This window comes from Rhinolophus hipposideros (genome assembly GCF_964194185.1).
Source record: "Rhinolophus hipposideros genome assembly, chromosome: 2".
NCBI lineage: Eukaryota > Metazoa > Chordata > Mammalia > Chiroptera > Rhinolophidae > Rhinolophus > Rhinolophus hipposideros.
The window spans coordinates 64,388,692-64,404,594 of NC_138048.1; positions in this window are offsets into that span (position 1 = coordinate 64,388,692).

The window sequence follows — 15,903 nt, forward strand, 5'->3', positions numbered from 1 at the left end:
TTTGGGGAACTTATTCAATAATGTTGTAAAGATTTTGTTGGGTATCCGATGGACATGCGTCCTATTTGGGAGACCACCTCAGGGATACTGTGGATGCCTGATCATGGCATTGTACACCAGAAGCTAAACATTAATGAATGCCAACTATAATTTTATATATATAATGTGATGGTTCAGTGTGAGGTCGGAGGGATAGTGGATGGGGGGAGGGGGGTTCACAGTGTGAGGGATATAAATGATGAACGTCTAAGTATTACCTTGTCTTGTACACCTGAAACTAATAAATTAAAAAAAAAGAAAGAAAGAAAGTGTTTTCCAAATGTGAGGAAGCATCAAAATCAGCAGGGCCCTCGACTGCCCCACCTGTGCCCCTCCCGCCCCCCCTTAGCTCCAGGTAGTCAGTCAGCCAAGCTCAGTCCAGAGGCTCTGCTTCTGCTCTCCCACCATCTTCACATCAGCAGGCTGAGACCAGATGGCTCCTCCTTCAGAGGCCTTTCTTGAAAACCCTATGCAATGTTGGTTCACTACAGAACTTGACTCATCACCTTGCTTGGTGTGCTTTCAGACAGTTGTCACTATCATAAGTTACCTTTTACAAGTTTTGTATATCGCTTGTTTCTCTGACTAAAACGGAAGGCCCATGAGATCGGGAACTATGCACCTACTTGTTTACATCTAGCCTAGCACGGACAGAGCCTGGCACAGAGTAAGTGCTCAATAGATCTGTTTTGCTTAACACAGATAGAGATACAGCTATTTCCCCCTGGATATTCTGACTCAGTAGGACTCAGGTGAAGCCAAAAACCTGTAGTGCAAGCATGTCAGGTGACTTGGATGATCGGCCGATTTGAGAAATACTCTAAGGGCCTCGCTAGCCAGCGTGGTCCATGGACTGCAGTATCAGCATCTCCAGGGAAGGAGTTCTAAACGGCTGACTGTTAGGCCCAGCCGAAGCCCACTGAATTAGAACCTGCATCAGCAAGATTCCTTGGTGATCTGTGCCCTGCTTAAACTTTGAGAAGCACTGTCCAGACACCTGTCTTTCCAGACCAAGTCTCCGCTGCCAATGAGATACAGATGGAAGTATCACCAGGACACTCTGGCAGGGACCCTCACCTAGGCAGGAATCAGAGCTCTCTGACTGAAACTGCCAGTCAATTCATCACATCTCACAAACGGAACATGTGACATCTAGACTAGCAATTCTCATAGTGTGGTCCCCAGACGAGCATCACCTGGAAACCTGATAGAAATACAAATTCTCTGGCCCCATCTCAGATCTACTGAATTAGAAACTCTTAGAGTGGGGCCCAACAATCTGCCTTTTAACCAGCAGCTCTCCACATGTAATTCTGATTGATATTAAAGTTTGAAAATCCTGACTCTAGACCAGAAGTTCCTAGCCCTTGACATGCATTAAAATCACCTGGGGAAGTTTTAGAACTCCCAGTTTCTAGGCCACATCCCAGACCAATTAAATAAGAATTTCTGGACATGGCACCTAGATTTCAGTAACCTTTAAACCTTCTCCGTTGATTCTGATAGTGGGACTCACGGTTCTAGTCACAATCAGATCCACCTGGCCACTTGGCAATAGAAACAGAAATACTTGGAAGCGAGGTTAGATTAAGACAGTAGTTCTCACTCCTTAGCATGTGTGAGAATCTCACCTGGAAGACTTGCTAAAACACAGACTGCCAGAGTCAGCAGGTCTGGGGGGAAGCAGAGAATATGCAGTCCTAACAAGTTTCCAGGTAATGCCTGTGTGACTGGCCCAGAGAATACACTCTGAGTTCTTCCATCATCATCTGGCTACAGAGGTCATAGGTCCCTAAGCAGAGCTACTTTAAGTCAATAGATCCAGTATTGCTGATCCCTATAAATTGTTTCCCCAATCTCATGGTCAGTAACTGGAAAAGTGATACAGTGAACGGGTATTAGTTGAGAGTCTGATGGGCGTGAGTTGAGATCATGGTTTAATCTTCCTGCATCTCTAGCAACTGACCTATTAAACAGGAAGGAGACTCACAAGTCATGGTTCTAACCCTTACTCGGCCATGGCTTGCTGTGTTACCTTGGGGAAATTACTCATTTGCATCTTAGCTGTGTCCTAATAACTTGACCACCCCTCAGGGTTGTTGTGAAGAGTAAATGAGTTAGGCCCAGACAGGTAAAGTCAGTTCCCCAAGGATACACAATTCCCTTAATAATTGGGGAATTAGGATTGAAACCTAAGCAGATCTGATTTCCCAGCCTCCTAATGAGCTATGAGTGGTCAAACCCAATGGCCTTTCCCTAGGTTGTCAGTCTCCTTGGTCTCCCTAGCTCATCAATGGCACCTGACTACTCATTCCCTGAAAGTTTCTTTCCTCTAGGTTTATATGTCGCAGCACTATCCTGTTCTTTCTCTTACCATTTTGATTTTTTCTCATATCTTTAAAAGAGCATTCTAAACTTTGGCCTCTTTCCTAAACGTCAGCCCTTTTCCAACGGCCTGCTGGGCATGTCTGCCTGGATTTGACAGACACTCAAGAGCAAAATGGCTTCACCGGAGAGCATTCTTTTCCCTCATTTATTTTTGCTAATGGCACCACTGCCTCCCCAGGCATTCAGGTTCAAAACTTCGGAGGCATTTAGTTAGTTTGGAGCTTCTACTTATTCTCACTTTTTTCGTAAACCACACTCCCTCTCTAAAAAGCCCTTAATATAATGCCACTTCTCATTGGCAATATGAGCAGAGAAAATTACAGACAATACCTGAGTTTTTTTCCTCTTCTCCTCAGAATTACATGAAAAATTAGCCATAATCTTTCTTTAATTTAGACCTTCGGATATATATTGTCCTGTGCTCTTTATTTCCTGTTAAGAGGAGCCATATAGGAAACTTGTCTTATAGGAAACAAGCATATAAAGATGCTTGTCTTACCAGAAAAAGCCACTCACTGCCACTGACATTGTCACCAGAATACATGTACTTGAATTGATGTAAGTGTTGAGTGCTCACAGACATAAGTTGTCAATAGCAGTTGGGAGACTTAAACTCATATCCAGTAGCACCATTATAATGCATATTTATCCACCGTTGTTTAAAATAATTATTTTCAAACTGTTTGAAATTTTTGAAAAAGAAAACAATAAATAATGATGAATGAAACATATAACCTTTAAGGTGCAAGAACATCAAGACGTACCTTTACATTGTGAGACTTTAAAGTACAAATTATTTAAATGATTTGAGCTAACTAAATAAGTTATTTCTCACGTCTATAACATCAGAGTTAGGGCTCAGCGTTTTTTTCCTTCCCTTAACTGGTATTTAAAATCACAGAACTCTTTGGATAAACTATTGACTACTTTGATGGGTGAGTTTCTCCTATTTACTTAGCAATAATCATAACACACTACCCAAGAGTGCAGTGAAGTCTTGAGAGAGATTGATTTCTGAAAGGACACCCCGTGCTCAGATTGACACCGACAGAAACGTGTGGCTAAAAAGCCATTTGCCTCACTTGTTCTCATGCTGGTCCCAGATTCAAAGAGGCCAACAATTGCACAATTAAATGGACTCTGCTGGTCTGCAGTATATTCGACAGAAAAGTGAGGACGCAGACTATACATGAAGTAGAACTCACCAGTGACATATCACTGGATTTTAGGAGCCCAAACTAAACCACTTGGAATTCTGCCAAACTCAAAAAGGAAAAAAAAAGCCATAACAATCTTCTTTCTGCTAAGAATAATTATATGAAATGTTCCCCGTGGGGTTGCCACCTTATTAAGTACCCAATTGTCATCCACGGCTGCTGGGGACTGGCTAACAACAGTATGAATGCTTTGTACAAGAGCTATAGGCCGGACAAGCACGTTAAAGGGATGTGTTATTGGGAAACATGAAAAAAGCTGAGGTTCAGAGGATACTTAAGAGAAAACACATCTTTAATGTAATTATTGAGCATTAGCACATTTCTATAAGGTTGAAGACCGGCCATCAGTATCTAATTTTATTTCTTCTACATATTTATGTCTAGATCTACTCTACAGAGCAATATAGAGAAATGATACTACAAATTTAATTATTAACATTATTTACAGCATCAAATGTCAATTACTATGAACATCCTTGACAAGGCACAAACTATTTTTTGGAATAATTCATGTCATTCCGCAAGAAAAAGCTAGTAGTCACTAAAAAGGGTTAAAATACAGATGCTGTGAATGAAATGCATAATCCTTAAGACCTTAGAGCATTAAGACATATCTGCTCCTTAGGGTCCATCTTTGTCCATAATCAATTTCTTCCCTTGGAGAACATTAATTGTCTCTAATGATAGCTTTCCATCAATACATCCTTGATCTTAAAAGGCCTGTACAGCTTTTTCCTTTATTCAATCAAATCATCTCTACAATTGCCCCCCTTTAGTAAGATAATACCTTTTAAGCCTTGTATTTTAATATAAAAAATAAGAGGTAGCTGCAAATTCTAATGGAAGTGCTAACGTTTGAGAACCAGGATGATGGCTTCCATTATCTTAAATAATGTTTGAAGATTATAGAAACCACTGTGTTTCAAAAGGTGGAAACTAATCCACCACTTGCAAATTATTCCTTGTTTAAAAATCTGTTCTGACATTACGATTTTCCCCCTCAGTGATGGCACAGTATATTTAAATATGAAAAATAATTTTTCAGCTCTGAAAAAGGCAAATAATTGTTATTTATAAGGACAAAATGCTGAATAATTCAAGGAACTGACAACATTAAACACCAAAGCCTTTTATTTTGTTATTCTCCTGAGAAGCCATTCCCACACTCTTCACTTAAACCACCACAACCTAATCAGTATGGGTAGTTATTAAAATTATTTACTTTCATGATGGCTAAGAAAAACCCCTCTGTCTCTTCACGTCCCACTAACAGTGTCTTGCTTTCCCCACCTTCTTTAAAATGCTTGTTTTCTAAAGGTGTGGAAATTCTTTTTTTTTTTTTTTTTTTTTTTTTTTTTGCCATTTGACCTATTTGTTTCCATTCAAATAGAGGATTGCTCTTGCACTGCTTTATCTAGGTTACCCAGGACAGATCTGTGTTTCTGTCTGTGGCCTAACAACAGCTTGCACAGAGATTGCCCTAATATTTATAATAGGTAAGAAACCTTGAGGAGAGACACTGATAGGACAAAAGCTGTCTAGCCTACAGAATTCTGCTTTGGGTAATTTCTATGTTCAGTAGGGACATAGCCAAATTTCCATGCTGCATATCAAGTATCGTTCTTATCACTGCAGGGTTAGGAAGCCCTTCCCACCAGAGCCCTGGCTTACATGTGTGCTTCCTCTCTCACTTACAAAAAATCTGCCAGCCTTCGAGGGAACAGATGAAGAGACTCTGTGGAATGTAATTAACTGCAAAGGCCCAGGTGATTAAAAAATCGATTAAAAGAATAGCACAGACACAACATAGAAAAAGAAATAAGGTTTGGGGAGAGAAACAGAAAAAAACAACTAATTTGTATGGGGTAATATGTACAATTGTAGGTGCTAAATCTACATTATGAATTAAAATACAAGTAATATTACACGAATACATTGGCTGCAAAAAGAACAGCAAAAGAAATATTAGAATTCTGTATGGGGTAAAATGTGTATATGTAGGTAGATAATATCACCCTAACAAATATCAAACCTAAACAAAACACACACAAAAGTGAGACCAGTTAACAACCAAGATAAGAGATGAAAATTACCACTGAAGCAGATCAACTTTATTCAATGCCCTGATAAGCACCTATTTGCTCTTCCCCATTATGCTTTCTTAGTATTTATAAATTATCATTTAATTATACTGGCAAGTGGTAATTGTCAAATAAAGCTCAGATAGGCATAAGCCCTCAGGCTGCACATGACAGAAAAATATCTGTTAAAGCTGGGCTGATTCACACGCTTAGGAAATAATTTTCTTTCTTCTTTTTATCCCTGCCAACAAATTGTATGAACTGGCACTTTGTGCTTTGTAGGCATTTTGAAGTCTATGCAGATTACAGAAAAGAAAAATTAGTTGTTTCAATATCTACCATTCCTAAATTATTCTGCTGATTTAAGACATCACGTACCAAGAGAACAAAAGAGTGCAAAGATCAAGAAATTCAAACCTTCCTCCACTTACAGTTTATGCCCAGGGTCATTTTCAATTGAGGAAATCAAGATTTGGAGAATTATTTTACATACTGTATAATGGATTTTACATAAAGTAGGAATTGGAACATGACATTCATCCCATTAAGAGAGATACAGAAATCTCTTTTACTTAAGTCTCTTACTACTTAGGTTTAATTAGTACCCATCTACCCCACCTCTTTTGTATCTAGTATTATCATTTTCCCCCCCAGCTAGTTGCAGGCTGTGGAGTATAAATATAAATAGAGGATTAGAATGCATATAAAAAGATAAGTTGAACACCAAGGGGCAATTTAATTTATATCTAATGTTTAGACAAAATGTAGCATTTCAGTTATATAGAGAGAGCCACTTGTGAATTATTTTTATTTGCAAGGCTGAGCAGAGAAAACAAAAAGAAATACCTGCCTCCACTCACCCAATCCTTTGCTTGAGAGACAGACAGACAGAAAGAGAATGGGGTGGATGTGGGTTGGGCGGGGACGGGAGGAGAAAGCAAAACTGCAAAAAAGAAAAAAAAAATGTCTAAGCAAACTCAAGTTCCTGCTGTGAGCAAGTCATTACCATTTCTTCTCTTGTCATTCCTCTTCTCCCCCTGCACTCCAGCCACCCTGGGCTACCTCAGGCCCTGAAAATGCCACATTCCCTCCTGCACATGTTCTTCCCACTGCTTGGAAGCTTCTTTTACAACTTCAACCCCAGTCCCTTCTCCACCGTCAATCGCCTCAATTTAAAGTCCTACCCAGTCCTCAGCTCCCAATTCCAACATCCTTCCTTTTTATGGACCCCCAACACTCCCACTCCCAGCTCCAGACAAGATGGTGTGGTATCATTATATACCTTCATAGCCCTTATTATAGTTTAAGAAGAAAATAATAATAATAATAATAATAGCAGCAAATATAAACCATTTATTATTTTACAGGCTTCTAGATAGTCTAACAAAAACCTCACAGCAACCTTAAAGAGGATAATGAGGCATAGAAATATGGAATCACTTGCCCTTGATTCCAGAGAGAGTAGTGTAGCCAGGACTCAATCCCATGTCCAGGTCCAGAGTGTGTGCTCTTAGCCACTTCTTCCTGCCACATGTATTTGCACAATTGTCCACCCGCAGTTTGTGAGCTCTCCCTCTCCCTCCCTGACACACACTCTAGTTGGAAAGTGCCATGAGGCCAGTGAACATGTGTATTTTGCTCAGGCCTGCTCCATAATAAGAACTCAATAAATAATTATTGAATCAATGACTGAGCGTTTAGCTCCAAATAAAGACATGATTTGGAAGTTGAAGACAGCTGCATCTGTCAGTTACTTGAGCCACCAAACAGTTCCTCCATATTGAGAGCTCTGGCTACTGCTTTAACCTAGTGAGGTGGCTTGGCTTAGCAGACAGCTTCATGTGCCTTTGTTTCAATGAGTAAGATGCTTTTGTTTTGAGTTTTTTAATGGCTTAATTCCTTTCATTTTAAAGGCTGTAAGTAAAATTCAAAATGAGTAAGTGTCACTGATACTTCAAAGCATGTAAATTCTGTAAAAAAAAAAAAAAAAAGGAGCCATTTCCAGATGTTTTCTTTTGAAACTGAGTAGACATTGAGGTTAGTAGCATATATTTTAATACTGACTCAGAAACACACCCCACTCTGAAATGCATAGAAACATTGGTACAGTTGGCTATTATGCAGCCAGCATACAGAATACACCCCAGGTACAATCTGTGTATTAGTAATACTTATTCACAGTCAAAAAGAATGTTAACAATGTTTTGTCAAAATGCATAACTCATATTTGAATATGCAGTCTAGCCTTGAATAATTCAATTCTTTATACCTGAAAATGAATATTACTCATTTGAAAACTTAGCTATTTTCCTGTTTTTGCTTTTTGTGCATACTTTTAGAGCATTTTAGTCCATGATGGGGGCTATTCAGTAACTGATGCAAATTTTCTTTTTATAAAGGAAATAAAATGCTTTTTAGTAATCAAAATATAAAAACACATCCAGACTGGCACTTGGGAAACCGAACATAACTTACCTCAATTCAGGCAGCCTTTTTAAATAAGAGATGTTCGCACCCAGGCTATTAATTGAGAATTGCAAGGCTAAATTGCATTCGTATCTCGGTATTCATAAATGGTTTTCAGCTACTTACTTATTTCCATAGGCGATACTCTAATCCAGTCTAAAACTCTTCTAAAACAAAGCTGCCATTTTCAAAGAATGGTTTGCATCTTCTGTATTACTGTTGTTTCTGTCACTTTAATCTATTCAGTATATTGTTGTAGCATTGAAGCACTTTCCATTATAATTAGAAACTTAACTTTTTAAAAAATAAAACATTTACTTCTCATTCCCATAAAAACGAAACACAACAAAGTAAAAATCTCTTCCATTTGAAAGTTGAAGGAACCAAGGCATGGAAAACTAAGTACATTGTTCAAAATATAAAAATTAAGATATTGGCCAATGACAAGTCATTCTGCTTAAAAATCAGTTGTTTCTGTACAATCACAGATATTCACATGGTTTATCTGGAAGCATAGTACAAATATAATATAAGTAAGGCCATCAACACAAAGTAAACTCTTTTTTATCTAAAACTCCAATGTTATAAAGTGCAAATAATCTTCTTCCTGCTGTCCTCTTCCCCCTCCTCTTCTTTCTCTTTCTTCTGTACTGTGGATAACAGATAATATTCTAGATGAACTCCAAAATCTATGACACTGGAAACTATATTCTGACTCTTCAGAAAAAGAATAAGGTATGTTGAATATAGTTTGAGTATTAAATATAGTTATTATATTCCAGGATTCTGCATCCTGGACATCTATAGTGAATATGTGTTAATTCTTTTCCACTAACCCAAGGGTTCTAGAAACTTGTAAATCAAATTCCTGACTGTTTTGTAACAAACAAGATTAGTGGATCCTTACAAATCACTAAATACAATATTGGGGCGACAGTGTAAGAGAACAAAACTAATGCTTAAAAGAGAAAAACAGAGCATATCCACAGACATTTCGGTTTACTTTATAACCAATATTCTGTATATTGATTGAAATGTTATCAAGGCCTAAAAATACATAATTTATGCAATTGCTACTCCTCAGCTCACTTCAAAGCTTTTAGTACATAGCATAACCATCTGTACCCTAGGAAGCAAACAAGTGCCTATTGGCTGGTTGTTGCATAAGAAAAACATTTCAGCACTGTCCAGTAGAAATATAACGTGAACCATGTATGTAATGCTAAATGTTCCAGGGACCACGTAAAAAAAGTAAAAAGAAACAGGTAGAATTGATTCTGACAAAACATTTCATTTTGACCAATGTATCCAAAGCATTATCGACAAGTAATGAATATAACAAATTATTGAGATATTGGGTGTTATTTCATTTTTGTATTAAGTTTTCAAAAATCTAGTGTGCATTTTACATTTATGTCACATCTCCATTGGGACTAACCACATTTCAATTGCTCAATAGCCATGTGTGGTAGTGGTTACCATATTGAATAGCACAGACAATCTATACCCTGTTAATTGAAGGAGTATTTACCCTCTTCTCTTGTGTTCTAAGTTAATGATGTTTTGGTGTACCTAATGATACTAAAATAATGTATTTTCCAACATATAAAATAAATTCTTTTGTCACTGAATATGTTTAAGATAGAGCTTGTATTCCCCTAACCCTATTAAAAAAGAAACATTCATAATTGTGTATGTTAGTTGAATTATCTTTAGCAAGTCTACACAATACTGACTAGAAGTATTTATTAGCATTGCTTCTGAATTTTTCAGTGAGCTTGCAACTGGAAATGGAGATGAACATAGAAAAGATGTGAGATAAAACTAGTATTGGAGAGCTGAGGGTGAGTGGAAGTATCAGTCTCCATAGCTGGTGTACCATCCATATTCTTCTGTCTTGTTTTAATTCACCAAATAGAAACTCTACAAAGTCTCCTGCGACATATCATCTCTTGTCTCTTAATCACTCAATTCTGAAATATTTTAATTATAGTTTATCTATCACTCTCCTTTTAGCCCAATAATTTATCAGTTACAAAAATCTTGCCAATTCTGCCTCCAAAATGGATCTCATCTTTATTTCCATCTCTGCACTGTCACAGACTTAGCGTCTTCTTCTGACTCTTCTTGGACTGTGGCCACCTGCAGGCTCCCAGGCATCAATCATCATAGCACAGTGTTATTGGAGACGTCCTGCTGAAACGTAGTTTGGAAAACGACAGTTCCTATTCGCCGTCTTCTAATGTGAAGATCTTCAATATACATAGGAGATAGTCCTATCTCCTCAATGAGGTCATCCGAGACCTCCACAATTTGATGCCAACCTACCTGTATTAAACTACTGTCTATAATCTGCTGCATCCTCAACTGAGGGTCACAACTCCATACTATACTGACCTTTCCTGCCCTAGGAGCATCCTAGTCTTCCATCCTGGGATGCTTTACCACCTAGTCTTCAAAATCAACTTGAATCCCATTTTCTGAAACTTTTCTAGATCTAGATCTATCCATCCATCAATTCAATAAATGTTTTACGAGAGTCTGTGCTGTGTACCGAATTGGAGATGAAAAAAATACTTTTGCTTGAAAATCTCCCAACTTGGTAAATGATGTTTGCAATATAATGTGACAAAGGCTATAATCAACATGTGCACAATGTAGTTTTGAAAGTCCAGATAGAATAAAAATTCTGCCTGTGTGGAGGGAGAGCAGAAAAGATATAAAAGAGGAAGTGATATTTGAGCATTGTGCTGAATGAGTAATATTAATTTGCCAGGTAGAAAGGAAGGGAAGCATGTTCCTGGAAGATGAAACTGACTATTCAGAGTGCATGACTGGCGAATGGAAAACAGGTTAGTTTTGCTAAATGAAGGGTGACATTCAAATATTTAACCAGTAGGGCATGAGTACTGACCAATCAGAATTGATAGTGGTCTTTACATGTACATACCAACTAAATATTAGCCCCAAAACACAGTCAATGAGTGTGCCTGGCATAAAAAGTGTGGCAGAAAAGACTAGGTCACTAACACACTAGACTATTCGCTCACCTGTAAAACTGGGATAATGTGACCTACCCCTCAGGGTCAGAGACGAGAACTAAAAGCAATCATGCAGGTAAAGCATCAAACTCATTGTTCACGTAGTAGGTCTTCATCTTTGGTAAGTATAGAATATTATTTTATCCATTGGATAAACTACCAAGAAGAAGAAAAGATATTTCCCAGAATATTAACTGGAAGATGTGACTTAATTATCCCAAAAGAGAATCTCACATTAAGAATGGATGTTTGCAACCCAATTGAAAAATGGGCAGAGAACCTGAAGAGACATTTCTCCAAAGAGGACATACAAATGGCAAATAGACATATGAAAAAATGCTCAGCATCACTAATCATCAGAGAAATGCAAATAAAAACCACAATAAGATATCACCTCACCCTAGTTAGAAAGGCTATCATCAACAAGACAAATAGTAACAAGTGTTGGAGAGGTTGTGGAGAAAAAGGAGCCCTCATACACTGTTGGTGGGAATGCAGACGGGTGCAGAGGTTATGGAAGGCAGTGTAGAGGTTCCTCAAAAAATTACGAATAGAATTACCATATGACCCAGCAATCGCTCTCCTGGGTATCTACCCAAAAAATCTGAAAACATTTATCCATAAAGACACGTGTGCTCCAATGTTCATTGCAGCTTTATTTAAGGTGGCCAAGACATGGAAACAACCAAAATGTCCTCCGATAGATGAATAGATAGAAGTTGTGGTACATATACACAATGGAATACTATTCGGCAGTAAGAAAAGATGAAATAGGACCATTTGTGACAACATGGATGGATCTTGAGATTATAATGCTAAGCGAAATAAGTCAGACAGAAAAATCAGAGAACCATAAGATTTCACTGATATGTGGTATATAAACCAAAAACAACAAAAGAACAAGACAAACAAATGAGAAACAAAAACTCATAGACACAGACAATAGTTTAGTGGTTACCAGAAGGTAAGGGGGGTGGGGGATGGGAGATGAGGGTAAAGGGGATCAAATATATGGTGATGGAAGGAGAACTGACTCTGGGTGGTGAACACACAATGGGATTTATAGATGATGTAATACAGAATTGTACACCTGAAATCTATGTAAGTTTACTAACAATTGTCACCCCAATAAACTTTAATTAAAAAAAAGAAAGACAAATACCGTATGACCTCACTTACATGTGGAACTTAAAGAACAGAATAAATGAGCTAACAAAACAAAATAAAAAGAAAAAGAAACAAAAGAATGGATGTTTGCAGTGATATCATAATAATATGGCATAAAGTTTTTAAATGTGATAGCAAAAGGCATGAGTCCTTGTACTAATAATCTCACCAATTTCAGAAAACCGTTAAAGTGGTTCTCTTTTTAATGATTACTTGACTAAGTTGAACACAACTATGTTTTTACCTCAGCAGAGGAGCAGGCTGGAACCAGAGAAGGAAAGAAGTTAAGTACAATTAAAGCAAATGAATTGGATTCCAAGTTTGCAAAAGCCAATATGTTGGAAACCAAGACAAAAACTCAGAGAATCCTCTGTCTTCACCTGAATCCCTGACAAAATCCTGGGCCTCAGGAGAGGCACCAGGATTATTTAGTTTAGTTATTTTGGCAGGATTAGGTGGAGTATTTGTCTTGATATCCTCATGTTCCCAAACACCAATGGAAAAGTCACTGGCCCTTTCTTGCTACTACAAAGAAAAGCTGTAAGGAATAGTAGTAAAATATATAAACAGCCCAGCATCATCAAAAGCCATGCACCTTTGGTAACCTCTACAGTGTCTTAGGCACGTTTAATCATTTCCATAGAAAAGAGGTCAAAGCTTTTGAAATGGAGAAAAGGTGAAAGTCAAAACAAAGGTAATAGCAACCCGGTGTAATGGCCTATGTCAGAGAGAAAAAAGAGAAAGTACTAGACAGAGGCTGCAAATAGAGAAAAGGTTCTAGTGCACTGAGACAGTACTGGACTTCAGCTGTAAAAATATTTAGGCTCCAGTGCTGACTCTAGACTTCACCAGCTCATTGATTCTAGACGTAGCCCCTTGGTTTCTTCAATTGGCAAAATCACTTATCACTGTTAGTATGTTCTATTAGCATACTAGTTCTACTAACTCTTATGCATAGAAGTGCTTTGTAAAGCATTGTGCCAGTGTGAACGTAGGTCACTGGCGGCAGCAAAGTAAGGATTATGATTCATGGGCAGATATCTGTCCATTGGAACCTTTGCTTTACTAACAGAAACTTGACTCTTATTCTATTCCTCATATAGGAATAGGCTCCTAATAGAACAGGAATCTATTCTCTCCCTCAAAATAGGCTGTTCATAAACAAGGCAGCTTATTCAAAAATCCTGGTCTTCTTAGTTTTTCTTGAGTCCTGCCACCAAACCCAAAGTCCCAGCAAAGAGAAATACAAATAGATTTATGGTCCCCAATTTGAAGCAGAGACTCACTATGGCAAATCTTAGGCCTACTAGGAAATGTAAATGGTTAAATGCTTCAACTTATCCCCATAATGTGAACATCCAGTGTAAAAAAGGTTATGAAAATATTAAAATACGTTTGTTAGGCACCAATGTATTTCTTTGTGTGTGTGGGTTTCCTTCCACACACTTTTTTGTACTTTTTTGGAAAAGTACAGTACTTTTGATAGCAATTAGGCAAAAAACTGTGATAACTACAGTATATTTACTCCCAGCTTAGGAAATAAAACACTGCCCTCTGAAGTTGAAGGCCTCACGAATCCCTCCCCAATTCCCCTATCTACCCCAACCCTCCAAACAAAGGTCAGAATTATCCTAAATATGTTATTTACATATTTAGTAATAGCATATATTTCTTAGTAAGGCAAAGTTATTTTTCAAAACAACTTCAGAATTTACACTGTACCTACCCCTAAACTGTCTGAAATCATAGATGGGTTTTTAAAGCTTTTCTAGTCATTTTAGTAATTAAACTAAACAGAGAAGTTAGGCAACTAACCTAGGGCCACAGATCATGAGTGCTGAGTAGAACTAGTATCACAATGGACAGACGAGGATAAGAAAACAAAGACCTTGGTTTGAGCCCCAACTGTGCTACGTACTAGCTGGGTGATTTGAGCTGTATTCTTTAAATTCTTAGCTTCGGTTTCCTTATCCATAAAATGGATGAACATCTGCTTTGCTTCTAGTATTATGAGAATCTCTCTCTAGACGATGAGAAAATGAGGTAATCTATGTGTGAGTCTATAACCTATTCTGTAAATGGTGTGTATTGTCCTCATTAGGTGTCAGGACTCTTGCCGCTAAGTCTGAGATGATGGATGTGACAAGGCCGGGGCCCAACCCTCCTATGACTCCGAGATTCACAGAGGCCATCTCACAATAATTACTATCATTTGTTGCATCTTTAACATGTAATGACTCAAGTCATCTTTCCTAAAACCCTATGGGTAGACATTCTCCTCGTTTTCCAAATGAGAAAACTGGTTTCCACTGAGGTTAAACAAGTTGTCTAAAGTCACGCTGCTAACAAGGAGCAAACCCAAGATTTACAGCCTTTGCCCCTCACCACCAGGAGGTGTCGCATTCCTAGATTTGGCCGAGACTGGCATGTCCTGGTTATTCTTACCCAGTCTTTTTGGGGCATCACAACCCCAGCCTTCTCCCAACAGCAAGAACCAGACTACGTGTCTCCCGACTTTCAATCTGGTACACCAGGTATATACAAAAGATTTTTAAAATTAAATCTTGACTTTGTCATCAGTGTTCTTATGTATTAGGTAGCCCTATCAAATTAGAAAAATTAGACATGTTTCCTCAATGTGTCATATGAAAGGGAGGATGTTTAGAAAATGTCTAGATTCCCTCCAATTGTTTCCGTGCATGGAGTAGTTAAATAAGTCTTCTGATTTTTTAGGTTTGATTGTTGTGTTTATGTTGTTGCTGTTACCACCAGCCTAATTTTGAAATATCACCGTTTTGCAAAAGTGGAAACTGAGGCTCAAAGAGGCCAAGAGACTTTCCCAAAGTCCCACAGCTGGTGGCAAATCTGAGCTTGGAGTGTTAGCCTTCCCCCGCCCAGGTCAGCACCCTTCCATTGTCTCTGGAGGGAATGTAACAATCATTTTTAAGTGCAATGTAGGATTTTAATTTGGTATTCGTTGACACCATGGCACCAGAACAATCAGTCAACCTAGAAGTGAAACCTATGATCTTCTGACTCCTAAATATTAGAAGTATTTACCAAAATAATTCATTCCTGCTGGGACTTAAAGGCAAGGCATAAAGATTCAATTTTGAAAATTTCCAAAAAACAGGGCATAGCAATTCCAAAAGAGAAGCTAGAAATATGGGGCTTACAGATATACCTTTTAGAAAAAAGTACTTAAGAGCTGAACTAGAAGGCAATTAAGGTATTTTCTTATTTACTATGATACAGATAAATCTTTAAAAAAACACACATTCATTTATTTTAGCTTTTACTTCCCTTGCCTTTGGGGTCAAATTCATAAAATCCTCTTTGAGCCCAAGTTCCATAAATTTAGTACCTGTGTTTTTTTCTATGCAGATTATTGTTTCAGGTCTTATGTTTAGGTCTTTGATCCATTTTGAATTAATTTTGGTACATGGTAACAGATAGCAGTCCAGTTTCATTCTTTTGCACGTAGCTATCCAATTCTCCCAGCAC